Here is a 26,497-nt window from a genome sequence, read left to right as displayed (position 1 = left end):
TATGAAGTAAGCAGTACATTGATATACATTCTGATAAAAGTGCCTTATCTCATCATGGACTGGTATCCACTAGTTTGCGGGTGGGTGCTTTGAGCAGCTCTGGTCTAAGCCAGCTGCCCAGGCATGAGGATGGAACCTCAAGGTCCCCCTAGCAATGCAGTCCAGCCATTGACGCTTGGAACAGCTGAGACCAAGCTGGACACTCAGCCCTACCATGGAAAGTATGCTGCATTCTCAGAATGCTGACACACTGTCCACAGGGATAATCTTCTAGGCCAAGAGAAGCTCAGCTGGAATCTTTAAGGAAGCCCAAACACAAGGGGAGAGGCTTGATGAAAATGCTATGGCTCCAAACTCACAAACTAGGTGCCTCCTAGCTCACCACCCAGCATAGACAACAGAAAGTTGGCAAAAATGCTTGACAAAGGGCCAGAGGACCCCACAGGTGGTTTCAGAGCCTCAGAGCACAGAAACAAAGCCTTGTCTCAGCTGCCAGAGACAGAAAATCAAGCTGAACTTAACACAGAAAAAGAATTTTTTAGTTTATGTCGGGCTCTTCCCGCTCAGTGGCAAATATGGCGACCGGCATATTTAACATCTGACATCTCCCAGATTAGCAACCAAAGCAGAATAGCTATGCCTCTTTCCAAATAGTTTCAGCAAAAATAATGGGACTGACCTTTATTGAGCCAGACTAGGTCATGGCCCTATCTCTAAATCAATTGTAACTTTGATTGGACATGTTAAAGTCACGTGGCCATCATTGGCTCTGGAACTGTGATAAATCTCACCTGAACCACATGGAGTGGGATTAGATAAGAGGTGGATCCACCACAGAACAATTATAATCTAGCGACAGAAAGGGGAATGGATGCTGGGCAGGAAAGGAAAATAGCTGCCCCTATGAAAGCTTCTCAGAATCTCCAGTTTATATGCTACAAAGAGTCCTGAACCCACATTCCAGCACCAACATGCCTCCCCTCTGACCAGCCCCCAGGCCAATGGCCGGCCCCAGGAACCATGACACTCATTTCTGCCCCCCCATTTGCAGAAATAGACTTTTTCATTCAAAATAGACTTTTTAGGGATTTATTCTTGTTACTTCTCTAATTCCAAGTGCAATGATCTAATTTCTCTGTTTTTTTTCATTCATTCACTCATCCATTCATGAATTCATTAGACAAATATTTATGTTGAGTGCTCATGATGCTGGCAGTTAGAGATACCCAGATAGATAAGGCATACTGCCTTTTTTCAGTACTTGCTGCCTTACTTAGTAATTCCCCATGGATGCAACTTCCTTTTCTTTCTGAGTTTCTCTCTCCTCTCAGTCCTAGAGCAGAAACCTAAAGGGAAAGCTTCATAGGGGGTCTCTCTGGTGAGAATGTGAAAAATCCTGCCCACTAGATTCTTTTCAACCAAAAATGAAATAATCTGCCTTTATGCTGTTAAAAAAAAAATCCCTTCCCATAAGTTTTTAAAGAGATGTAACCTGGATCTGGATCTAATGACTCTTTCTCAAGACTGGTTAGCCAAGCATGACTTTTACAACTCCATGTTAAGCAAAATTTCAGAAATTATATTGGAAAAAGGTCCACATTCTCAGACAAAATATGGCATTTAAAATATTTATTATTTTGAGAGAGAGAGATAGAGAGATCAAGCATGCATCACAGGGGCAGGGGCAGAGAGAGAGGGAGAGAGAAAATTCCAAACAGGCTCCATGCTGAGAGCTCAGAGCCTGACACAAGGCTTGATCTCATGATCTGTGAGATCATGACCTGAACCAAGAAAGATTTGGATGCTTACCCAATCGAACCACCCAGGCACCCTAATAGGGCATTTTAAATTGTAGACCCATGCAGGATCTGGGGACAAAGATTCTAGGTGTGACCTTCTCCAGATTTTCTGTATTTGACTTGAGATGGCACAGTAGATGGCAGTGGAATCACTTAGCAAGCAGGGGTGCAGACTGTAACCTGAAGGTGGCCCCACACCCACCAATCTGCAATGGAGGGAGGCAAGAGGAAGGGACAAAAGATCAGGCTTTGCTGGCTGCTAAAGGAAGCTGGGATGGTACATTGCTAGAGCCAGAAATCAGTTTGGCTGCAAGTAGGGAACCACACTGGAAACCTAAGGGAGTTAGTGCCCCCATTCCTACTGTGACCTAGCTGGAAACCACCTTGGTTAAAGCCAGTGAGTGCCCTAAGCTTCAGGCAAAATGCCTACTCTGTAAATAGGGTCCTCATTTGTCAGAATTCGTCCAGGATAGTTCCAGTTCAAGCCTGGTCCCTTGCCATAGCTGTCGATGGTGTCTTTTGCTATTGGAAGAGTCCCACAGTCCCCTTACTACCAGCCTTCACCATGCAGTCTTCAGTGTGAGCAATGTAGGAAGTACATCTGCATCCACTCAGCATCTGGATCCAAGCCTGCCATAAGCTAGGTGCCTGGGAAATGCAGATTGGATAAATGAATGAAGGCATGAGTTTAGTTTAGTACATGGTAATACACAAAGCAATACAATTCACTTTACAGCTTGTCTGCCCACTGAAGCTGCCTGTTTGGGGGTTCTTATCACCTCTGCCTATCCTCCAAACTTGTCAAAAAGTGACATTGTGATACCAGAAGGCCAGGACTTTACCTGGGGTAAGATGTGCTGAAACTCACAGAAACCAGCAAGTGATCCAACCAGAATACGTACATGACAAGAGATAAAAATCCCAGCATGGGAGGCTCATCACTGCTGAGGAGGAACCCCTTTGGTTGGGTAGATACCTTATGGGAAGCTGAGGAAGAAAACATTCTCTGAACTCTAGAAAGAGTGGTTTTGTAAAAAGGGGTGTTGGGGGGAAAGGGAAGGAAGGAGGTTGTGCAGATGTGAGGAAAAACCAGAGAGAGAATTACTGTTAAAAAAAAAAAATCTTTGTTAAGTAGAAAAAGCAGCAGCTGGACCAGATTAGCTGTTCCCTTCTCTTCCCTATTTTTGGACTTGGAAAGAAAATGTGCAAAGTAATTCCTGTTTTGGAGAAAAGTAAAGAAGGAGGCTGGGAGTGATGGGGATGGGCACGGGTGATGGGGCTGTGGACCCGGCCAGAGAAGCAGGAAGAATCAAGGGGCTGCACAGCTAGGGGCCCCACTCTTCCTGGGGGCACGGGGGCACCAGCATGGCTTTCCTTTCCTCCCCAGGGAATGAGAGGACCAGGTCTCTGCCGGACAAGTACCAGACCTGCTGTTTGCCCAGGGTGCAGCTGAGGCCAGGCACAGACCTGACGGCCAGGGACACAACCTTAGGACCACAGCCTTTCCACTGTCCCCAAGCCACGAGGTGCACGATGTTCTGCTGCTCTGATCCTGTGTCTTGTCAAAGTCTCTCAGCTTCCCGAATGAGCACTGCCATGACATATAGACAACCAGTAAGAGCATGGGCTTTCTCTTCAGGAGGTGTCACCTCCAATGGCGACACTTCAGGTGTCTCTGAGGCGACCAACAGGGAACACATTTCAAGGGTGACAAAGCATTGAAACTCTTGCACTATTGAAGGGAATGTGAATTGATACAAATATTTTGGAAGCTGGGTATTTACTACAACCCAGACTTTCTGGACCAGTATTCCATTCCTGCCAAAGAGGAGTAAGTATGTACATGCTCAGCAAAAGGCATGTACGAAAATGTTCAGCATTCTTTGTAATAGTCTCCAATTGGAAACTACCCAAATGTCCATCAAACAAGTAGACTTGTTATATAAATAATACTTTATTCACATATGAGAATGAATCAGTCACAACCATGGCTGGATTGCACAAATGCAATGATGAGCCAAGGAAGCCGGCCCAAAAAAGGGTCCAGATTTCTGATTCCATTTATATAAAGTACAAAACATGTCAAATAGTTGATGCCCTTAGAAGTCGGCATCATGGTCACCCTTGGGAACAGGGTATTGGCTGGCAGAGCTCTCTGGGGAGCTGGTAGCAATCGCCATGCTCACTACACAGGTGTGGGGAGTGTGTAAAATTTCATCGAGTTGTTCAGTTAGAGGAATATTTTTCTGAATATTTGTCATATGTCAATAACAAAAGGTTTAAGGGTCTCCCAAGGCCCTCCGAAATTGTACCGTGTGGATAGCTGGACTTAGGGTGCCCTTCAGATAGACAGTTGTTCCCTGTAATCCACAGAAGCTGGCTTGTTGCCACAGCATCCCCTTGCCCTGGCCTTGCCCTTGGCAAGCCACAAACATGTGTGGTCCCCTGATACCTTCATGCCCCTGCCCCCGAGTATTTGTTTCTGGGCTAAGCATATGCCCTTTCTCAAGCCCACTCAGTGGGACAAGGTTTTTAATATAGAAATGCCAGGTGTAGAGATGACTCCCCTTTTTGAGAGAGACCTTAAATTGCTCTTGTCAGCTGGTCAGAATTTTTGCTTGTTTTCTGTTTTTCTTTAGCACTCCCTGCAGACCGTGCTCCAGCTTCTAGCCCTCCACCAGAAAATGGAGGGGTCAATTTCTTGATCAAGCAGGAAGTCGTGGACACCCCCCCAAGTGCCTCAGTTCCTTAGGACAAAATGGGGGCCAAGAGGGTGTGGCCCAGAACCACAGCCAAGCTCCAAGCCTGGGCCTGGATATCAGTTCACCAGGAGTGGTGGTGGTGGTGGTGGAGGATGTTCTGACCCTCTCAGTCCTTCCGCTGGGTTTCACACTGTCTTACCTCATTGAATTGAGGGGTCAGTGCCTCTCCAGGCAGGAAGCAAGCATACTTCCTGCATCGGAAGTGACTTTTCGTGGAATCTTATAAACTTGGTCAGGGAAAAAGCACCCAGAGCTTAGCAGGGTGACCGGGGGGCTGGCACAGCAGCCGTACTTGGTTAAGCCCATTTGCTTCCCAGAAAAAGGAAAAATAATGAATTCCCTAGTGAATGTCAGCAAGGTCTTCGGGCTCAAGTAGGGAATCTGACCAATAGTTTCCTGAAATGATTTTTATGTTCACCATTGTGTTTGGTTATTTTCTCCTAATAATCCAAATTGGAATGACTTGATTTCTGACCTAATAAGGACAACTGACTTCTCATGGCCCCACTCTGCATTAGGCTCAGCCACAAGTCACTTAAAATATCCTTAAGCTGACTACCTTTTTTTTTTTTTTAACAGATAAAACAGCTTCTTTATACAGAACTTTTTCTGGCAAGAAGAGTGACAACCCAGCTCTTTCATGTCATGACAGTCCAGCCTGTCAACAAGAGGACGCTTTGCTAGCCAGGTAAGACAAGGCCGTTGAGTTGAAATTATGCTGTGCTAACTCTTGACTGTTGTAGATTTTGTTACATAAACATCACCTACTGTCCTCGGGACAGGGGACCCCCTCGGTTCAAAAATTATGATGATTTCAAGACGGCAATGACACACCCTAAATCCAAGTCTGGAGCCCTGTGTGACTGCGGAGGTAGCCTGTAGCTAGTGAGGCAGGCCCTGGGTGCAGAAAGACTGCTTGGATGTTCCTTTAAAGTTGAGAACCAGTCAAAATTGTTGGTAGCTTACCCAGTAATAGAAATTCCAGAAAAACTGGGGCACTTGGGTGGCTCAGTCGGTTAAGCTTCTAACTCTTGATTTTAGCTCAGGTCATGATCTCACAGTTTGTGAGACTGAGTCCTTGTGTCCGGCTCTGCACTGACAGCACAAAGCCTGCTTGGGCTTCTCTCTTACCCGCTGTCTCTGTCCCTCCTCCATTTGCTCGTGGCACAGCGAGAGTGTGCGCGCTCTCTCTCAAAAATAAATAAACATTTTTTTTTAATTCCTGGAAAAACCTATGTAATCAACAGGAGAATAAAACTATTAGAACTAAGAAGATAGTTCAGCAACTTGACTGGATCGAAGATCAAAATAAGAGTGTAAACAAGTGGAGAGAGCAGAGACGCAGCATGGACTTACAACAGGGAGGTCCCTTTCAGCTGCTCCCACCTTGTTACAGGGACTTGGAGGGGGGACGGCTCTAGCTCCTTGCATCCCTTGTCCAGAGAGGACCTGAGTGCAGTTCTTGGAAATCATGCTTTGTATCCTCTGGAGTTGGAGGCACCTTTACCCTGGGTCTGCACAGGGCTGATGGGTCCCAGACATGAGGCTTAGAGTTTGTGGCTTCAGGGCCAAGGGGGAGCAGAGGACTGACAGGGGAGAGACCTGTCTTCCTGCTGGTGGCAGGTCTTGTGGCATTATCAGGCACAGAATGATGGAGGAGAGAAGTACAAATCGGGATGGGAATATTTTGCTTAGGGTCATTTAAAGAGAGATTCAACCCAGGACGATCACCAGGAAACAGGGATTTCATGTAGAAAGTATTGCGTGGAGCAGAGCCCGATGTAGGTCAAGAGTTCTTACACAGTCTCAAGTCTGGACCTCAAATGCTCTATTCACAAGTAAGACTATACAGTCAGAAATCCAGGATGTGATCCAGGCTCTGCCACTTGGCTGCTCTGTGAATCTGTTCAAATTCCTTAACCTCCACAAAGTAAGAGCTTTCCCCTCTATGGGTTTGATGTTATTCTCATAACAATATCAACCCCCCCAAGACTGGTGACAAATAATGTAATGATTATCTCCAGTATCACTGCACATGACTGTAATGACAGCGCCTTTCTAGTTGTGTCCTTTAATTTCTATAAGTTGATTGTGTGGGACTAGTTCTTCTCTGCTCCTGGATGAAATTTTGGACAAGTCTTGGGAGTTTTGTGGTCTCTTTAGGTAACAAAAGTAGTCTTAGCACAATAATTCATATTTTTGGTCCAGTGAAAAATTAGACTTTACACATCATCCACAGTTTGGGCTTCTGCATGTTCATAGTCTGGGCTTGGAACAAGGTGGAGGCCAAGGTTAGGAGTTTGAGTTCTTGAGCTCTGACCCAGGCTCAGCCCCCCAGTCTTGGGAAGCATGGTTTTTCACCCCTATAGGATCGAAGTGTGAGAGAGAGTGGAGAAAGGCGACAGGAAGGCCGTGACTTGTTTAACATGGCAATCTCTGACCTCCCTGGTCCTCAGGGGGACAACCTCTGGGTTTCTTCAGAAACAGCCTCTTTCTCTGCCCCTAAACCGAGAAAAGCATCTGAAGTTTCTCCATTCAGTGTAATACATGCTATACGTTTGCATATAAAACCTTTATTTCATCAAGAAGGCTCTCTTTCTACTCTAAGGTCTAAGCAATTGTTTGAAAAATAACACATGAATCACTGCTTTTTCTGGTAGCTTAAGATATCATGTGTTTTCTGTTGTTTATTATAAATTACATTGATAAAATTTCTGATGCCAAACCATTTTCATAAACTACTTAGTCACGATGCATTTTTAAAAAAGAATTCGGTATCTGATTTGGTAAACTAAAATTTTATTTTGATTTTCACATTTATGTTCAGAAGTGAAATGGGCCTATAATTTCCTTCTCATATTGGTTTTATCTGATTTTTAACTAAAACACACTGATCTTATAGAAGAAACAGGACAAATTTTTTGTTGTTGTTTCTGTTTTCTGGCACAATCTATTTAAGATTAAAATTAACTGTTTCTTTAGAGTTTGGTAGAACATACCTGTAAAACCATCTGGGCCTGGATTTCTGGGTAAGAAGGGAGATTTAACTCCTATTTGAATCTCTTAACACTTGCTAGTCGAGTCAAATTCTCTGTTTTTTTCTGGTGCTGATTTTGCCATTTTGTGTTATCTTGGGTACCTGTGTATGTCACTGAATTTTAAAATACATGCACGCATAGCATCTCATGATACCTTTTTAAAGAACAGTTTTGTTGAGATGTAATTCACATACCGTGATATTGACCTTTTGTTTTGTGTATGACTCAGTGATCGTTCACAGATTGGTGCTACCGTTGCCTCTGTTTAATTCAAAACATGTTCGTTGTCCCAGGAAGAAATCTTATGCTCATTAGTAGTTCCTCCCCATTGTCTCCCACCCACCCTGGCCCCTCCACAGCCCCTGGTAACGGTGAATGTACTAGAAAGTATTATGGGAGTGTTATGTATTATGTAATCCAAATCTCTATGGATTTTCACGTTCTAGACATTGCATATAAACAGAGTCATACAGTATGTGGCCTTTTTGTGTCTAGGTTTTTAAACTTAACCATAAAGTTTTAAGGCTCACCCATATTACAGAATTTATCAAGATGTCATTCCCTTATATGGTTGCATAATGTCCCCTCATATGGATATACTGCATTTTCTTTCACCATATTCATCATTAGGTGGACACTTGGTTTGTTTCCATTTGGGGCTATTGTCACTCATCCTGCTGTGGACATAATTCTTAGTAAACAGTCGCTATCCTTTGCTCCCTGAGTGCATCCTGCTGCCTGAGCCCTAGGGCCTGTTCACTAAGATCCATGCCTGCCCCCTGCTCCCTCTGATCACAGAACGAAAGGGTTCACGTCATACAGGCCAGGGAGCTCCCAGATCTCTACCACAGGTCTGGGGTCAGTGTGTGTACTGACGGGAGGGGTCCAAGCACTTCTGTCTGGTAAATATTTTACTTATGAGCCTTGGGTTCCTCAGTTGAATTATTCAGCTTCTTCATGTTACATTTGAGGAAACTGAGATCCAGAAGAATTAAACCATTTATTTAATATCACACACATAATTCATTCAGAATCATACATCAAATGAGTGACAGTTTCAAGATTCCAAATGATGACTTAGTCTAACATTCTGCCCACCCCAATCAGAAGTAAACCAAAATAAGATGAAAGACTGTCAGCAGAACCCAACAGTTGCTCCTTTCTGATTTATGTTAAAATGTGGATGCATTAGATTCTAAAGAGATTTCTTTCCCAGAAAGATAAAACATTTTTTAAAAAAGGATAAAAAATGTGAATACACTCACAGGTCTATCAGTGCCAGAAGTAGGTAAATAAAATTTTTTGTAAATAAACATTCCAGTTCCTCTGTCACATACCATTGGTCATCTTTATCCTGAAGAGAGCCAGACAGCTGCATTCTGTGCTGGCCTCCACATCCTAAGAGAGCCCAGAAAGTCCATCTGAAGCAAATGCTTTCTGCCGCATTTTGTTTGCACTGGGCTCTGGTCCGCCTGCACATCTGTACACGGGCTACTGCATTTGCTGAGTTAAGGCCAAGGTCTGGGGTCTTGAATAGAAGAGCTTCTTAGGGCTGCAGCACCCTCTGAAGATTTTATTTTTCTTGTGCTGTTTTGCATGGATGGCCCTGTGCCCGCCATGCCCAAGGAAGTGCATAGGAGCAGAAAGTAGGCAGGGATGCGCTGGGAGCAACGGAGGCGAAAGTCAGGAAGCCCTGCTAGGACGCTGCCCTGACACAGTGTTTCTGACCCTCTCCCTCTGCCATTTGCCTTCCTCACTTTTCTGTACCCTCTTTCTTGGGATTTCTACCTTCTCCTGGCAACTGCATTGCCCTGAGACAGGTGCATTCATTCAACCCAAGTGCCAGACTCCACCCTCCCCCTGGCAGGTGGGGCTTCAGGGCTCCAGCGGGCAGCCCACACTATGCAGGCCAGGAGGGCTTGCTGTCTCTAGTCACACACAAGTTATGCCTTTCCGAGAACAGAGGCCCGGCGGCAGGCACGTGTAAAAGCCTGACGCTGTGCTTGGGGCAGCTGGCATAAATCTGCAACAGTTTCTTTCTGGACACAGAGAGGCAGGCTGGAAAGATCAAAGAATCTGGCTAAATAAAATAGCGGATCTTCCATTCAATGGAATATTATATGACCAACAAGGAATGCTCATTTGAAGAATTTTAATGATGTAGGAAAATGCTTACAGTATAACATCCTTGACATGACTAAGCTCACTCTTCTCTGCAAGGCTGTGAACTGACACTCTTATGCTCCCCATTTTACATAAGAGCTCAAAAAGAGGAATGATTTGCCCAGCACAGCGCAGCTAGTTCACGGCGACGCCCACACACGGATGGAGGCAGCCTGGCTCCACAGCCTCTGCTGTGTAGGTGTAATGCTACCCTGGAAGTCACCAGAAATCTGGAAGGTGGCATTTTGAGCACCTTTTCTAACACATGACCTCCTAGGTGTCATAGCAAGACATGGGAGATGACAGGGAAGGTCTATATTTTTACTGTCAGTTCTGAGAAGACTTTGGCATGTTCTGACCTTTTTTAAAAGCGTTGTCAATTTCACAAAAGTTTTGCTCATTTCCTCCTAAACATTTACTCTTCTAGACAGGAATAGTCTCCTGATTAACTCTGGCTGCAGGGGTGCGTAGGAGATTAGATGTGAAAACTCTGACAGTGCTCATACCTCTCAATTTTCTTCTTCCTTAACTAGTTGGCATTGTTGTTGTTCAAAATTAATTCAGTAAAGCCTGCTTTTCAGAATTGGCAGCTCTTAAGTAATTTTAGAAAAGTAGTTTCACCAAAAAAAAAAGCTTTCTGTGTGGGCTTCACATTACAAAACTACATGAAGGGCATCACTGGTTATAGAAATAGAAACTCAAAGAGGAAACAGGCATCAAAGGAAGGTAAACACATTAAATCTCTTTCTCAAAGACACACAAAACAATTTTTTTTTCAAATGCCAAGAAGAGTAATGTAATGATCTAGAAAATACAGGTACCAAATTCCTGCTCTTGAGAAAAGGGATGGATGGAACATTTTAATCTGTGAAATGACCACAAGGATCAAATTCCTAGATAATTCCATCTCGCCATCCCCCCTTGCCCAAATGCTTTGCCTTTTGAAATGGAAAGCGCAAGTTGAGAAAAGGTCCGTTCTGCCCAATCACTCCGTGTGATGAAAGACACCCAAGCAAAGTTACAGTGGCCAGAGCCCAGTCCAGCGTCCCAGCACACATGAAGTCTCCGCTGGCGGTGCCTGGGCTCTGGCTGAACCCACCACCAACTAAACACACAAGAGGCTTAGGAACAAAGCCAAAGGCCAGTGTATCGCTTTCCTATGGGACAACCATCTAGGGAGTCACCTGTAACTGGTTGGCTCAGGGCACTCCTTCTTAATAGGCTAGTCCACTTAGAAGAACAAGTTCTGTGTTAAAGGTTGCTTGGTGAAGAGGGGGAAGAGAGCCCGGGTGCAGTACTCCCAATTCATTAGTCCTTCTCAACATAGCACTCTACACAGCCAACAAAATTGGGGTTTTATGGGACTAAAGAATAACCAGACTGTTACCCTCGGAGCACAATCCACATTGACTTCTGAGCTGTGCCACATGGTAGCTGTGCAAAATCTTCCCTTCTTCCCCACCCAAGCTCAGAGCCAATGAAGACATAGAAGACAGGCAGAGAGTGATCAAAATGCTATCTTCTGATAAGAGTAACCCTTTTTTGGAAGGTGAGACTTTTGATTTGTGGGCAAAAGCCCTGCTCATGCTGCATCTCTGGATCATTTACCCACCGTGTCCCATGCGGCATTGCAAATCCACAGGCCTTCCCCACAGAAGGTCCTGGCCCTTGAGCTTACAGCCTACCAATGAGGCAGCCCATAATGCACTCTGTTGCAAACAGCAGATCTGAGAACAGAAACAGAGAGGCTGGGCAATCCCTTCTCTTGACTCACCCCACGGATAAACCCCTCCTCTCTGAATGAGCAAGGGGGACCCCTAAGAAGCACCTGGAGGGTTTGTTGAAACACGGTTTGCTACATCCCTGCCCCCAGGATCTGAATCAGTAGGTCCAGGGTGGGTTATGAACGTTGCATTCCTAGCAATTCCCGGCTGCTGCTGCTGTGGGTCTGGGGACCACACTTTGAGAAGCACTGCTGTAATGGAAGTTCCTCTCTTTGAAATTTTCATCAGTGCATCAGGGTTGGCTCATAAAACAGTGCATAATTGACAGACCAGGCATCTAAAAGAATTAGTTTGCTCAACACCAGGTGAAACCAACTTTTGAAAGGATTCTTAACTGTAGGTTTTCCTAGGGACTTTATAACACTCATAGATACATATTTCTTTAGGAAGCCATTACAGTGTGCAGCATTTCCCAAGCTTATTTGGATTTGGCGAGAGAATACCCCTTTAAATATCCATTCCTTCCAGGGGGATGGGAGCAGCACACACCAAAGGGGCTTGTATTCCACTGGCCACACTTCGGGGAACGTGGAGCTGCACTAGAAATTCCTTCAGTTGCACTTCAGCCCCAGATGTATCCTGATAAACATGACAATTGTCTTGCTTCCTCATTAATCCTTTCATCCAATCAGCACGGATTTTATTCTTACTGAGTCCCTGTTTGGGGTTGGCACTGAGCTACAAGGATGAATGATCTGGACTCAGGGGTTTGCCCTGGGAGGGGAATGGGCTTACCATGATGGGCTCGCTCTGCCACCACAGTTCAGGAGTTGCTTGAGCTCTGGGAACAGAGAAGAAAGAGGACACCCTGCCAGGCAATGGGGCAATTCAGAGACTTCATGGAGGGAAACACCTGAGCAGAGTCTCAGCACGGTGATAACTGCATATCGCTGCAGGAGTGAGCACAGCCCGCACGGTTAAGGTCTGAACTGCCATGTGGCACTTCAGCATGTTTACACTCCTGTAGGGGGCTCACCTTATCCCATTTATGTTGGGTTTTAGATGGTTTAGTCCCAGAAGACAACACCCCCATAACTGGTGGGCAGGCTCCAGTTGGCCATGTACTGAAGACCCCCTCCTTGGGACAAGCAGGCAGGGATGACGGTCATGGTCTTTGTGTTTCCTGCTCCACAGAACTAGCTGGGAATGAGGATTTCTCCGTTTCATGTGTTATACTGGGGGTGGTGCCCATGGGTGTGATGGAGCAGAAAACAGGGCATGCCCACTTTCTTCCCAGGATGCCCTTCCTCAGGTTGTGCTGTGTGGCGGCCAGACATCATATGGCGGCACCTGTGTGTGGGAGGAGAGCATGAGCCTAGACACTAGCCAGATGTTGACATGAGCCTGCTCTTTGTCTCCTCACTGGCTAGCTAAGGACAAGGGGAAAGAGACAATGAGGATTTTTTATAGAACCTTTGAATTCCCTTTAAAGGTTTGACCTCAAAAAGTATCTGATGCTTAGGTTTTCACAATTTTTTTTCTTGTTTATTTTCCCAACTAGACTTGGAAATTCTATTTCACGGCACGTTTTGCACATTTTGATTTTCCAAACCAGATTTAGCAATTACATTTCACAGTACATCAGTGATATAAACAGTTCTATTGAACTTCATGCAAACAGCCAGCTCTCGTAGGTCCAATAATAATGCAGCTTTGCTTGGAATTCTGTTACTCCCGGTGGACAGGGAGGGGAGTGTTTTTGTGTCATTCCTGCATTTTTACTTGGGTTAAAATGACACGCCCCAAGTCTTGAGTCTGGCATCATTTTGGAAGTTAACCTAACACCAACTTTTATTTGTGGATTATTTGATAAATTTTACCTTTCTAGAGTCAACTGACCAAATGGCCCTCCTGAAGGTTTGAAATCAGTACCTTTCCCTCTCTTTTATATTGTCCAGTCAGCATTTTAGGAATAGAGAGGGGAGAGAAAGTACCAGGAGAGACAAGATGAAGTCCCTCACTTTAAATAAATGACAGAGCTTTATTACTTCTCATCTTTGTTTCTGTAATAACCTTCAGAGACCAGAAGCTTTTAGGGATTCACATTGTGTGTGCAATGTATCATCCCTCAGGCCATTTTGGCCTCTCAGATGATTACAGAAAGATGAGTGTATTGATCAGTCTCTTCCCTATTTTCAAATCTCTGTAGATGAAAATGAGGAAAAGCATCCTTTTTAGTTAGGCCTGGATTCATGGTGATATTCCTCTTCAGCCAAAGCAAGGGTCACACTACAAAGACCAGTGGTCACGTGGAGTGCGACGGTTGTGTGATTCCTCGGTGGCTCTCAGAGGGTTTGTGGTGGCCAGCGTCCCAGACCGGTGAATATCTCAGTCCACATCTGGTGGTAGGAAGTTTATAGAGAGTCTGGATTTCGTATTTATAAAACTTCCATTACCTGTTTTAACTAGGTGTTAACTTGGTAAAGAACTTCACTGATAGCTAGGATTGTCTTTTTCTCACTTTTACGAACTGCTAAAAATGTTTGCAAGAGTCGAAATGTGGAAGATGTTTTTCCTTCCTTCCGACTTTCCTTCCTTCCTTCCCTTTCTAAATTATGGGGCTGGATTTTTAGGTTCATGTTTTGTACTTTTTTCAGTTGTAACAATGTGTTTAACATATTTAAAAATCCTTAGCAGAAAAAGGAGAGTGCTAACAATAACAAAACACACCAACTCTTCCTTACTGTACAAGTTTAAACCAAGTTCCAGCTCTGTCCCGTACAAGTTATATTAACTTAAGCATGCCACTTAACCTCTTTGAGACTGGCTCCTTATTTGAAAGTGAGGGTAATGAAAATCTGCTTTACCTGCTTCCCATGATTGTTGTGAGTATCCAATGAGATGATCTATGGTGAAAGGCTTTTGTGACATGTTGGTTACGTTATGATCTCAAGCAACCCAGCCAACCATTAGCTGTAAATTATTCCCTTTAGGTTCATTCATGCCACAAGAGAGTCACATACTAATTCTGTCTGACTACATATGTCCCCCTGTTGGTCAGTATCTTTAACAAATTGCTCATCCCTCCATTATCTCATTTGTATATTCAATTCTTGTCTCTTTATGTCCCAAGGCCATAAAACCAGTTACTCAGTTTGACCACTAGAGGGAGCAAAGCCTTTTCATTTCCTTTTTCTCTAGTCCAGAGAGTTCATTCTACTGAGTCATTAAACAGCACTCATATTATGGTGCCTTCTGAAGCAGTAAGTAAATATGTAGAATTACAAGATTATGGTTTGTGTTTCTTTGGAAAATATCTCAGAAGAGAACAAAATGTATGTTTTTCTTAACTAATTAAAACTAAATTAAAAGAAACTTGTATATCTGTATGTGACTGTATATGCATATATTTCCTGACTCTGTCCAGTGAGGAGACCTAGAAGCAATGACATCCCAATAGCAACAAGCACACCTGGCATCCAGATCTTGGTTTCTAAATACCATTCTCCAACACGAAAAAGGCAAGACTCCTTGAAGAAATGGTTGATTCCAAGGCTAGAGCAGGAAAAATACAAGATGAGCTTAGAACATCTGATGATACCATAAAGGATGGAAACACTTTAAAAAACAATGACTGCATTTCTAAAGAATACAGAGTCAACCTGAAAGAACTCCTAATGGCCACAGCTGGGACGATACCAAATATCAAATAATCCAATCAAATATAATAATATCATATAATGATAATAAAATAAAATAATCATGAATACAACTGATATAAATAAATAATTGAGTAAAAGTTTAAAAATCACCATTGGGCAAACACCACAGTAATAGCTATTACTGTTAAGAATCATCAATGATTGCTAAACTCAGTGGGTAAAAGTTTAATGAGAAAAGGGATAGTTGCACAATCTCAAAGTATCTTCCCGTAAGACACTAACTAATTACGAAGGGAAAAGTGTAGGTTTAGAGCAGAGAAGTATGGATACCACCTTTTCCTAGTGATCAAAAATAAAATCACCAGTTGTGAGACATGTCCACCGTCCTTACCTCCTGACATGATGCGCCGAGGAAGAGCCAACATTACTTCTCTGGTACTTTTGCCACATACACACCACCTCAGCCTAAATCTTGAGGAATCGTCAGGCCAATCCAAATGGAAGGATGCTGTGAGGAACAGTTGGCTAATATTTGTCAGAGTGATGTGAAGCCTGAGGAACTATTAAACATTGGAGAAGATTGAAAAGACATGTCGACTAACTGCAATGCCAGATCCCAGATTTGCCCAGAAATTAGGACCTGAGTGGGAAAACTGGTGACCTTCAAATAAGGTCTGTAAATTATTTAATAGTTTTGTATTAAACAGTAACTGGTATTTAACTAGTACCTAGTTATAATGTCCTTGTTTTGATCATTGTATTGTGGTTATAGAAGATGTTGATATTAGAGGAAACAGCGAAGGGTATAAGTGAACTCTTATTTCAAAATAAAAAGTTTAAAAACTGGATCAAAATTAAGCATTGGGCAATATTTAGATAGTAGTATTTACCATATGCCTGGCAGTATTCTAAGTGCTTTATATATATTATCTCATTTAACCTTGGCAGTAACTATGTGAGAAAGGTACTCTACTACCTCTATTTTTCAGATGAGGAAATTAAAGCAAAAAGGTTAAGTCAGTTGCCCAAGGTCACATACCTCACAAGTGGTGGGGTCTGGATGGAGCCACCAGCATCTGGCTCTGGAGTCCCTGCTGTTAATACAACATTGGGCTGCCCTTTGTGGAAGCACTATACACTTAGCTCTTCAGCAGAAAATATTTGCTGAGCATTTATGAAGTAAAACTTGGTGTGCTGGATCCATAGTCTGCAAAGACATATAGAATAAGTCCTTCTCAAGAAGCTTCTAGTTGGAGAGCATCAGGGCGTGATCATCAACCATCACAACAACCACTTCCTAAGCACCTGTTATGCACATTGTATAGATAATATTCCAGTTGTAGTGGCAATCTGGTAAGTGGCAGAGCCAAGACTAAATGCAGATCTGTATTTATGTATTTGCACTGATTGAGCACCACTGTGTGCCACTTAGTGCGTTCTGTGGTGGGAATGCAGCAGAGACTGAAGCATGCAAAGGTCCTGCCCTCAGGGTGCCCCAAATCCGGTGTTCTTTCCACCACTCTTAATAAAGCAGCTAGCATCTCACAGCTTAAATCTGATCCTTAACTTCTTAGTACTTAGCCTCAGCCAACCACACACCCTTTCCCACTGACTTGGCTTTCTAGTATTAGGGGCTTCCTCAGGGATGAGCAAACACACAGTTTATTCCTTAAAATACAGCTTGATGGCAGCCATGCAGCACTTCAAAGCAAGGACTTGTGCTTGCCAGAGCCACAGACTGGAGCCTATACCAACCAGAGTCTAACTCTTTTACTCCTATTTCCAATAACTGGCTTTCTCACCAAGTGCCTAGCTCACCATCCAACCCACCACCTCCCATGGATAATGTATATCCAAAGATTCAAGATGGCTTCCCTGAGCCTTGGGGCTTGGGCTTGGCCAGTCAGAAAATGAGAGGAACACAATCTAGCCATCTGGTGCCTTGTGTAAAGACCCACTCTTTGGCTTAGGCTCCAAAGTTACACTAGCCCATAGCATTGATGTTTCTTCTTTAAAGTTTTTTTTTTTTTTTCAAATGCAAATAGCTAGGTTGTTCCCTTGGGCCTCTGCATCTAAGCTCTCCATTACACTCAGGGGCCTGATTCCCTGCCTTGAAACTCTACCCAGCACTTCTGGGACCAGATGTTATGTCACCTCCTCCTCCTTGGGTCTTGCTCCTTGACCCTTGGCTCCTCGCTGCCCGACATCATGTTCTGCCTGTCCCTGTCGCCCATTTTCAGACTGAATTGATACGGATGCTCCCTCTATCTGGCTCTCCAGATACAGTAGTGGTCCTAGTTGCGCTGATATTGGCCATCTCCAATCTGTCCCCAATAGGTTTACTCATAAATTTCAAGCTCAGATGATTAAGAACAATGATTCTCCATGTTGATATGAACAGTGAAGTCAAAGAAGAGGTGACAATATGTGTTAAAAATTATGGAGACAGTACAATTGCTGACAATGCAATACACCAGAGAGGAAAATGAGCAATGGAGTTTTAAGTATAAAGCTTTGTTTAAGTTGTGAGAATAAATGAATTCTCTAAAAGACTGTAGCTCAAACCAAGTGTTCAATTGCTCCACAGACAACATGGAACCATGGCTTGTGGGGACTAACCGAGGCTTTATGGTCAGCAGGTTTACCCTTCAGCTCGTTTGCATTGATAAAGGTTACTGGGCACCCATTCTGATGGGGCGGCATCTGTTCTGGCTGCCCTGTGCCTTTGTCATAATGATTGTTAAGCAGTTGAGATACCATCCGTGGGGTCATCAAATAGAATATAGTGATTGTATGACACCAAAGAGATACAGCATTAATACTTAAGCTGTCTCTCCAAATCTTGTCGTATTCATTAAGGGATGTCATGTGGCCCCTAAGTACTCCCAGAAGTAAAAAGCAGAAGCAGAATTACCAATTACACAGAAACACCTATCTCTAAATTAGAAACAAAATGACTGGCTGGGCTCTGACATAATTCCTGTAAGTGAGACGGCTTTGAAATGTACTCTTCAGTCATTTGCAAATCCAGAACCCTGAATGCTTTATCTGATGTTACTTTGGCTGGGGTACCAGAAGTGAGTACTTTTGATGCATAACTAGAAATTCCCATTTGATGAAAACTTTTAAAACTCTGTGACTTTTCAGAGCACACGGGTGGCTCAGTCAGCTAAGTGTCTGGCTCTTCATTTCAGCTCAGGTTGTGATCTCACAGTTTGTGAGGTCAAGTCCCACCTGGTTCTCTGCATTGACAGACCGGAACCTGCATGGGATTCTCCCCCTCCTGCTCTCTCTCTGCTCCTTCCCCACTCGTGCTCTCTCTCTCAAAATAAATAAACATTAAAAAAAAAAACAACGATGACTTTTCAGTTAACCGAACATTTCTGAAGACAAGATGGCCGTGAACATCTTCTTACCTGGGCCAGAATATTATGTGTATTCAGTCTCCTGAAAAGTTGTGTTTATTTTTTCCTTAGAAATCACATTTTCTAAGCAAGTACTTCTTGCAACTATAAAAACAGAAGGAAAATCTAAACTTTTTATGATTTCCAATTAGCTAGTTATAGGAAGGATTATAGTTCTCCCCTCTTATACAACAAAAATGTTGGACTAGGTCCAAGTTTCCTTGCCTAATTTATTTAAAAAAAATTTTTAAGCCTATTTATTTATTTACTTAAAATTTTTTCAGTCTTTATTTACTTTTGAGAGAGAGAGAGAGAGAGAGAGAATAAGGAGAGGGGCAGAGAGAGAGAGAGGGAGACACAGAATCTGAAGCAGGCTTCAGGCTCTGAGCTGTCAGCACAGACCTGATGCAGGGCTTGAACCCATGAACCGTGAGATCATGACCTGAGCCGAAATCGGACGCTTAACCAACTGAGCCACCCAGGCGCCCCAAGCTTATTTATTTTTCAGAGAGACAAAGTACAAGCGGAGGAGCGGCAGAGAGAGAGGGAGGCACAGAATGCAAAGCAGCCTCCAGGCTTTGAGCTGTCAGCACAGAGCCCAACGTGTGGCTCAAAGTCACCAAACGTGAGGTCGTGACCTGAGCTGAAGTTGTACGCCCAACTGACTGAGCCACCCAGGTGCCCTGCCTAATTTCTTTCTCTAGTTGGCGATGGTTGTTGAATTTTACCAAAAGCCTTGTCAGCACTTATTGAAAGCATTAGTTGTTGCTACTTTAAACTATTAATGTAATGGAGACTTACTAATGTTAGATCATTGTTACATTTCTGCCATAAAACCTTCTTGGCTATCATGTATTACTCTCTTAATACTTTATTTGGTTGAATTCACTAAAAATTGACTTAGAATATTTTAGAATGGTTCACATGTGATGTGGTTTAGATGATCTATTTTGTTTGGTATTTATTTTGATATTATGACAGTGTCAGGACCCGAGTTGCAAGCAGTGTATGTGTGTGTGTTTGATGCCATGGAACAGTTACATGACCTGGCAATAAAATATTCTTTAAAGGCTTCGCAGAAATTGTTTTTAAGGCTAAGCCTGGGAACACTGGCGAGAATGGATTTGACTCTCTTCAGTGTCTTCTCAAACTAGTTTTGATGATATTTTTCTTGTAGAAAATCATTTATTTTATCCAGACTTCAAATATTTGAATAAAAATTATATGCAGTTATCACATTCAGTACAACCCCCTTCACATCCACACTAATGCTTATCAGTGTGTCTTTGTTGCCCTTGCGTTTTTCAGTACTTTCCAGAAGCGCGGATTGTCCAGCTTATTCAAACGCCCAGCTTTCGTATCCATTTCATCTTATTTAACCTAACAGTTCTCTATACTTTTAGAATTCAAATATATTTCTTTTTTCCCTTCATTCTTTTATTAATTTCTAGTTTTACTGCATTAGAGTCAATATGGCCACATTTTGTGTGTCTTTTGTACTCCTGATTTTGAGCCTTTATGAGTTTTTTCTTAGTTTTGCGTTTTTTCTTTCTCTATTTCCTTCCTTTTGTCTCCCCTCCTTGTTTTCTTTATCCTTTTCTTTTATATTTTTCTCTGAACGTTTTATCTTTTCTGAAGTGTTTAGGGCTTTCTCTCTAATCCTTGGCATCCTGATGTCATCACCAGGACTCCTGTTCTCTGTTCCAGAAGACATTCTTGACTTCATCTTTTAACTTACTAATTTTTTGTTCACCATGTCCACATTAGGCTTTTTACTTAATTTATTTTAGGTAACATTTTAAAATTTCTGAGTAATTTTATGGTTCCTCTCTGTTTTATGGCTTCCATACATTCTCATATATCCTGAAGAAGATTGTCACAATTATCTTCCAGTTCTTTTCTCCTTGATCTATCCTGCTCTTGTCTTATTGCTACTTGAAGCTAAATTCATCGCCCTCCTCCTCTGAAAACATGTAAATGGCAGTTCAAAAATGTGTGGAGTATTTCCTGAAGTTTTGTGGGGAAACAGAGAGGGGAGTTACATTTCCGAAAGAACAACAGCATTTTCCAAATGTCCCTTACAGGTATCCGCTAAGTTTCTTTTCCCCTAGTGGATGCCCATTCTGTGTACCCCTCCCCCCACCCCCCCACACATACACAGACACACACTTCTTGAGCCGCCCTGGGCTTGGCTTTTCTGTTTGGTTTTGTTCTTGATTTCAGTAACCACACTAGGAATGACAGCTGCTCTCCACGTTGAGCACACACACAAATGTTCTTGTTTAGAGAAACTGTTTTCTCTGATTATCCCAGCTAAGCACCGTGAACGGAGGTGGGGGCGGGGGCTTCAGAGCAAAGGCACAGCGTGAGGAGCCCATTACTGGGGCCCCTCTGTCCCTGGTCATACCAGCCCTGTGCTGATCTGGGGAACTGTTCACTCTGTGTTCGGTGTTTGGCCAGGCTTGAGAAAATCTTACCTCTCTAGGACATTCCTCTTAGAACTCTTTTAGGACTCTGGGGTTTCCTCCCTGCCACTGACATTATTCCATCTTCACTGTTGTGTAGAAATTCAGTTTCTGGTAGTACTCATTTCTGTCTTCCAGCACTCTATGTTTTTTTTCCTGTGATTTCCAAAGGATTTTGGAAGAGAAGGGGCTTTGAAATCAGCCTATCATCTTGAATCCAAGTGTCTGAGTCCAAGTGTCTATATAAGTTCACATCAACTACTTGTACATCTGTTTTTTCTTTATATTCTACCCCATTCAAAGCACCCATGTCATTCAAAGAATTTTGACTTTATGTCTCCTTCTTGTTTATTATGATTCCAGGGTTTAGTGAGAAAATGGATTCTCACCTGTGCCAGCTATTTTCTTGACATGTTGAACTTCATAGTTGACTCATTCTGCAAACACTGAAGACTTGTGTGGCAGGCACCTCGCTGAGCTCTCAGAGTGAGCTGTAACCAAGCATCCAGTTCCTCTTAATAAATCACAAGAAAGTTTGCATAATATACGATATTTGTTCCTTGAATAATATTATGGACATCTAGAGCATTTTTCAAGGCAAAATCCTCCAAACACCTACATTGCATATGAATGCCATGCTGTAGCAAAATGAGAAGCTATAGCAGGTGCCTAGATCAAAATGATTATGAAGTTTGGGGGGAAAAAACTGGGATTAATTGATATACATCAATACAATTTCTCTCTCTAGACAAAGAAGAAATACCAAGGCTACCTCCACCTTGGAGGGTAGCCCTGAAGGCAGAACTTAAGGTTCAGCAGCTAGGAGAAACATGAAGAATGTTCCTTATCTTGGATCTTAATTAATTATCTCAGAACGAAGAGTTAATAATTGCCACTGACATTGACAATTGTCTGACCTGTGGAGGTTGTTCTGAGGTTCTTGGACAGAGGACTGTAAAAGCCTAGGGACCCTTTGGGGGTTAGGAGATTTATAATCTCTTGGTGACATGGCCATTTCTGTTTGGTCAGAGGACAGAAGTCAGTTGAGGGACACAGTTTTGACAGAACCTCTTAGGTAAGAGGAAGGAGAGGGCAGTGAAGACAGCTATGGAAAGGCCAACCAGCCAGCAAAGGAGAAAACTTTTTAAAACCACAAATCTTATTCAACATTTCGAAGTCTTCCTCCCTGACAGCAATAGCCTTCAAACAAGGAATGGTAAAAGAGTTGAGTGCTCCAAGGCTTAAGTTTCTTAAACTTATAGGACTGATATCAAGATAAGGGGATCCCAGGGCACCTGGGTGACTCAGTCATTAAGCATCTGAATTGGGCTCTGGTCATGTTGGTGAGTTTGAGATCCACATCAGGTGAGCTTGAGCCCCACTTCAGGTGAGCCCCGCTTCTTTGTCTCTGTCTCTGTCTCTCTGTCTCTGTCTGTCTCTCTGCCCCTCCCTCACTAATGCCCCCCCTCAAAAAAATGATGAGATTCCCTGTTGTCCACCACTTAGCCAGTATTTGACTCATTCTTCCCTATATCTCAGAGTTTGTGGATGGCATTACCATGCTGTCATTCACCAAAACATCAATTATTTTACATGAGCCTTGGCAAAGAAAGGCAAGGAAATGGAAGAGATCAGAGAAGTTTGGCCTGAAAACAGAATAGAAAATGTGGACAACAAAGTTCTTTGGTATAGCATACCCCCAAATGAAGCCGACGTGTAGTTTCAGCCATGTACTTTGTTGAAACCCAGTTGAACTTGTAATTAATTATCTAAGGGAATGCAATTGTAGGCATGCAGGATGGGTCATGAGACTTGAGTAAGACCAGCTTGGCCTCCCCACATGCCTTGAGGAAGGCTGTTGTAACTGGGGTAGAACCAGTGTGGACTCCACTCTGTACCCGTGCAGAACTCGGCAGCTGCAGTCCCAGAAATCAGGGCACAAGATAACCACCCCAAATATAATGGAAGACCTGGCATTAAAAAGAAACAAGGAAGTGATGAGAGCTGTGCAGGCCTAGTGAAGTCTAGGTGTGACTCTTTGTTTCCCTTTCAGCTGGGGAAGGATTAAACAGAAGAAGCTTTAGCGTTCTGATCTAAAGTTTTCTGCTTAAAGGTGACCTAAGACTAACTTTCCTAAAGGAGGCCACTTGTTTTCAACGTTTCAGTGTAAGGTTTCAATAAAGTGGAGGCATTTTCATATAAAATTATTTTATCTTTAGTATTTGAGTTGCCCAAGGGTGGAGAGAAATAAGGATTGACTCCCTGACCCAGGGAGTGAGCATCAGTAGCTACTCAAATCCCACTTTACTCCGGAAGCGTTCAAAGGGTATAGTGACTTTGGGATTCTAACAAGTGACCTGAAATCCATCTGAGCATCTGTGATGCAGTTTAATCACCTTTAGAGAGCACCTGCTCTATGCTAGGTGCCATGCTGGGTGCAAGGGCTACTACAGTCATAATCAAGGTGGGCCAGGTCTCTGCCCTTGGCTTTTATTCATAAATGTAACTTCTTTGTCAGCGGTATTCATTGCTTTAGAGTAGACACTCGCAAGCGAGACCCTGCCCAGGCCCATTACTTTAGGTGGGCTGACTCTAGCCTCCAGCCTCACCCCTGCACACAGGGTGAGGAGCCCACAGCCCCCACCTAGGCCTCATTCTAGGTTCCTGGCACCCTAGAATTCTCTGCTCAAATGATGAAATCCTAGTCTCTGAGTGGTCACAGGGCAGATCTATCCTCATGGTATAGAGAGAACTAGGATGTGTGGGCTGAAATGTGCACACATGTACATTTGAGGCCTTCTGTGGTGCAGGATAGAAAGTGAAGGTTAATGGGCCATTTGTCCAGGGGCCACACTGGTACCACACTGTTCCAGCTGGAAGCTCCGAGAGCGTGGGGACTGTATATTTCAGCCTAGCCCATCCATATCATTAGATTTGTCAAGGTAGGAGGATAGAACATACTTTATTTAACAGGCTGTTGGTTTGATTTATACTTTTAAATATTTAGACACACGGTATGTGAGCCCTGCAAAGCTGAGGCATGGGTGAGACCTTCAGAGCAGGGGGAGATGGGGCTGAGAGGTGACATCACCTTTCTTCTGGCCTCTGGGCTTTGCCCCCACGCCCCATCAAAGGACCTCTGTGGATTGGATGTACTTCAAAGGATGCTGGTTCTCCTTTCCTCCCCACCCTGGTCACCATTTATGAGGATTGCTGCAGTGTCCCATCAGGTTCCCAAGGTCTGGGAGAGGCAGCTGGCTACACTTTGTGGCCCATTTTGCTCATATGCTGGTTATGCGTGCCAGGTCAAAGTTCAGCGGCATCTCCCCACGCCAGAGAAACACGGTCCCTCCTTGCCCATTATGAAGCAGTGCAGTAAATATTTCTGTGCGAAGCTGATATGTTCCTTTTCCAGCAAGTACATTATACTTAGGAAGTAACAGCACAGTGGTGTGAGACCTGAGATGGAAATAGGCATACTCTCTTCCAGTGACTCTCTGGCTTATGACTGGATAGGAATCTTGGCCACTAACTAGCTGTGTGACATGGGACAAGTTTCTTAGCCCCCGCTCTGAGTCTCCATTTTCCATCTGAAAATGGGAACAGAGATTGAATGGGAAGGGCTGTAAAGCAAAACTCAAGAGCCTGGTTCATGGCAGATGCTCAAAGGTTGAAGTAGCCTTTACACACCTCACACTCCCTGCTATTGTGTGTCCTCAGACTCCGTCTCCCTCCCTGGCCTCCACCCGATGCAGCGGGCCCTCCTCCACTCTGCTGCACGCCACCATACACCCCTGCGGGACTGGCAGTGCTCTGTCTCGAGGACTGCAGCTACTGTCAGGGGTCTCAGCCCACCCCGTCAGCAAGCATGCTGGCCCCGCCTGCTCGCCAGCTGCCAACATCTGGATGAAACCCTCCTCGAAAAGAAAGTGCTGCACTGTTGAGAGCTTGCCCTACCTGGAACGACGAAGGCAAACCTGGGTGAGACAGAGTGCTTTCCTTGGAAGCTTCCACCCCGACAAAGAGAAGGGAACAGATGTCAATGTGCTATGCAGCCCGGGGGTACAGACTGCCGGCTCTGGAATCAGAGTGGCTGGGGCTCGGCTCTGTCACTTCCTTGGTGAAATGTCTTGGAACATTAACTTCCTCCTCTGTAAAATGGGGCAAAATCAAAGGAGATTTGAAAGACTGAGCCCTCTGCTCAGTTTCCGGCAGCTAGTGAGTACTTGAAGGTGGCTGTTTTTATTATAGTGATGGTAGGAGTATTGAAAACTAAGATTGCACAACATGTAAGAGTATAAACAAAATGCCACCTAATGCCAAGGCTGAATTCTGCCTACAGAGGGCAGGAGGGAGAAGTGGGTAAGAATAATGTCAGAAAGAAGGTGGCCCTTGATCTGGTCTGAGAGGACAGGGAGAACTTTGGCAGGTGGCAGGGGAGAAGGTAAGGGCACTGCAGGCGTTGGAGAGCCAATGCTGTGACAACGGAAATGATCCCGTATGGGTCTGTCGTTCCTCCAGTGAGGTAGATGAGGCTGAGGGGCCGATTGGGAAGGACCCAAGAGTTCTCCAGTGCCATGCTGAGATACCAGAATCAATTAGTCTGTAATATGATGCTTGCTACTGTTTGTTAGAACAGAGGCCAGCAATGATACAGACTGAAGGGAAGGCCAAGGTTTCATATGCTAAACACAAACACTGAGGCAGACTGTGAAGAAATTAGTCATAATCCATATTAATGTTGCCTGTTAGCCCACATGGGAATAACCCCTAAGAAAACAAGCTGTCTTTAGAGCTCATTTAGGACTACATAGAAGCCAAGGAATTCAACAGTTAATCCTGACTCAGGATTTGCGAGAAAATACATCTCTAAATTCTTAACCTAAAAAAAATTAAAAGGTCTCAGCGGATTATCAAGAGATTCAGCATATGTAAGCACAAATGTATAATATGCAAGTGTTTTCCAAAAAAATGGACTTGGAAGAATTATCCCAGAAAGCTGTTTGGTTGAAGAAGGTTAGATTTTTCTTCTTCTCTTCTTCTATTCCTATTTTGCAGCTGCAGCAGAATAAGTTAAAAGGGGGGAGAAAAAGAGCAAAAAAAAAAAAAAAAAAGACACTGTGGCCAGCCAACTTCCTTTCCAAACATTTGGTCCTGGATAGCTCTTGCAAAGAATAGTCAAGTGCAATAGACATGTAGGAATGCGGCGATCTATTTGCTTTATTTCTCCAAAATTATTGCTGATTGCAGGTTGGGGGAAGGGATGTGTGGGAGAAACTGGCTGCTCTATGACTTTGGATCTCATTTGGTTGAGGAATGTGCTTCCGGGACCTTCTACCTTTCTCTGCTGAGCAGTTCATTCAGGTCCTTCCCCTCGCCCTGAAGGCTTGATGATTGGAGGAAGTAACTCCAGGCATATTTCTGCTCTTTGGAACAAGGACAATAATATATCATGGGCAGCAGGCCAAGAGATCCTCACT

The 26,497-nt window shown here is 43.7% G+C and overlaps 1 long non-coding RNA gene across 1 annotated transcript; it reads left to right on the top strand.

Moving 5' to 3' along the window:
* The first annotated feature begins 3,283 nt into the window (after nucleotides 1–3,283).
* LOC115302151 lies at nucleotides 3,284–15,195 on the top strand. The gene is made up of 3 exons (XR_003913432.1): nucleotides 3,284–3,325; nucleotides 5,141–5,249; nucleotides 14,914–15,195. It is a non-coding gene; the product is annotated as an uncharacterized LOC115302151 (long non-coding RNA).
* Nucleotides 15,196–26,497: the final 11,302 nt, after the last annotated feature.

The sequence above is a fragment of the Suricata suricatta genome, chromosome 9 (assembly GCF_006229205.1).
Source record: "Suricata suricatta isolate VVHF042 chromosome 9, meerkat_22Aug2017_6uvM2_HiC, whole genome shotgun sequence".
Classification (NCBI taxonomy): Eukaryota; Metazoa; Chordata; class Mammalia; order Carnivora; family Herpestidae; genus Suricata; species Suricata suricatta.
The sequence above is the reverse complement of the archived record's forward strand: the minus strand, read 5'-3'. Positions and strand labels throughout refer to the sequence as shown.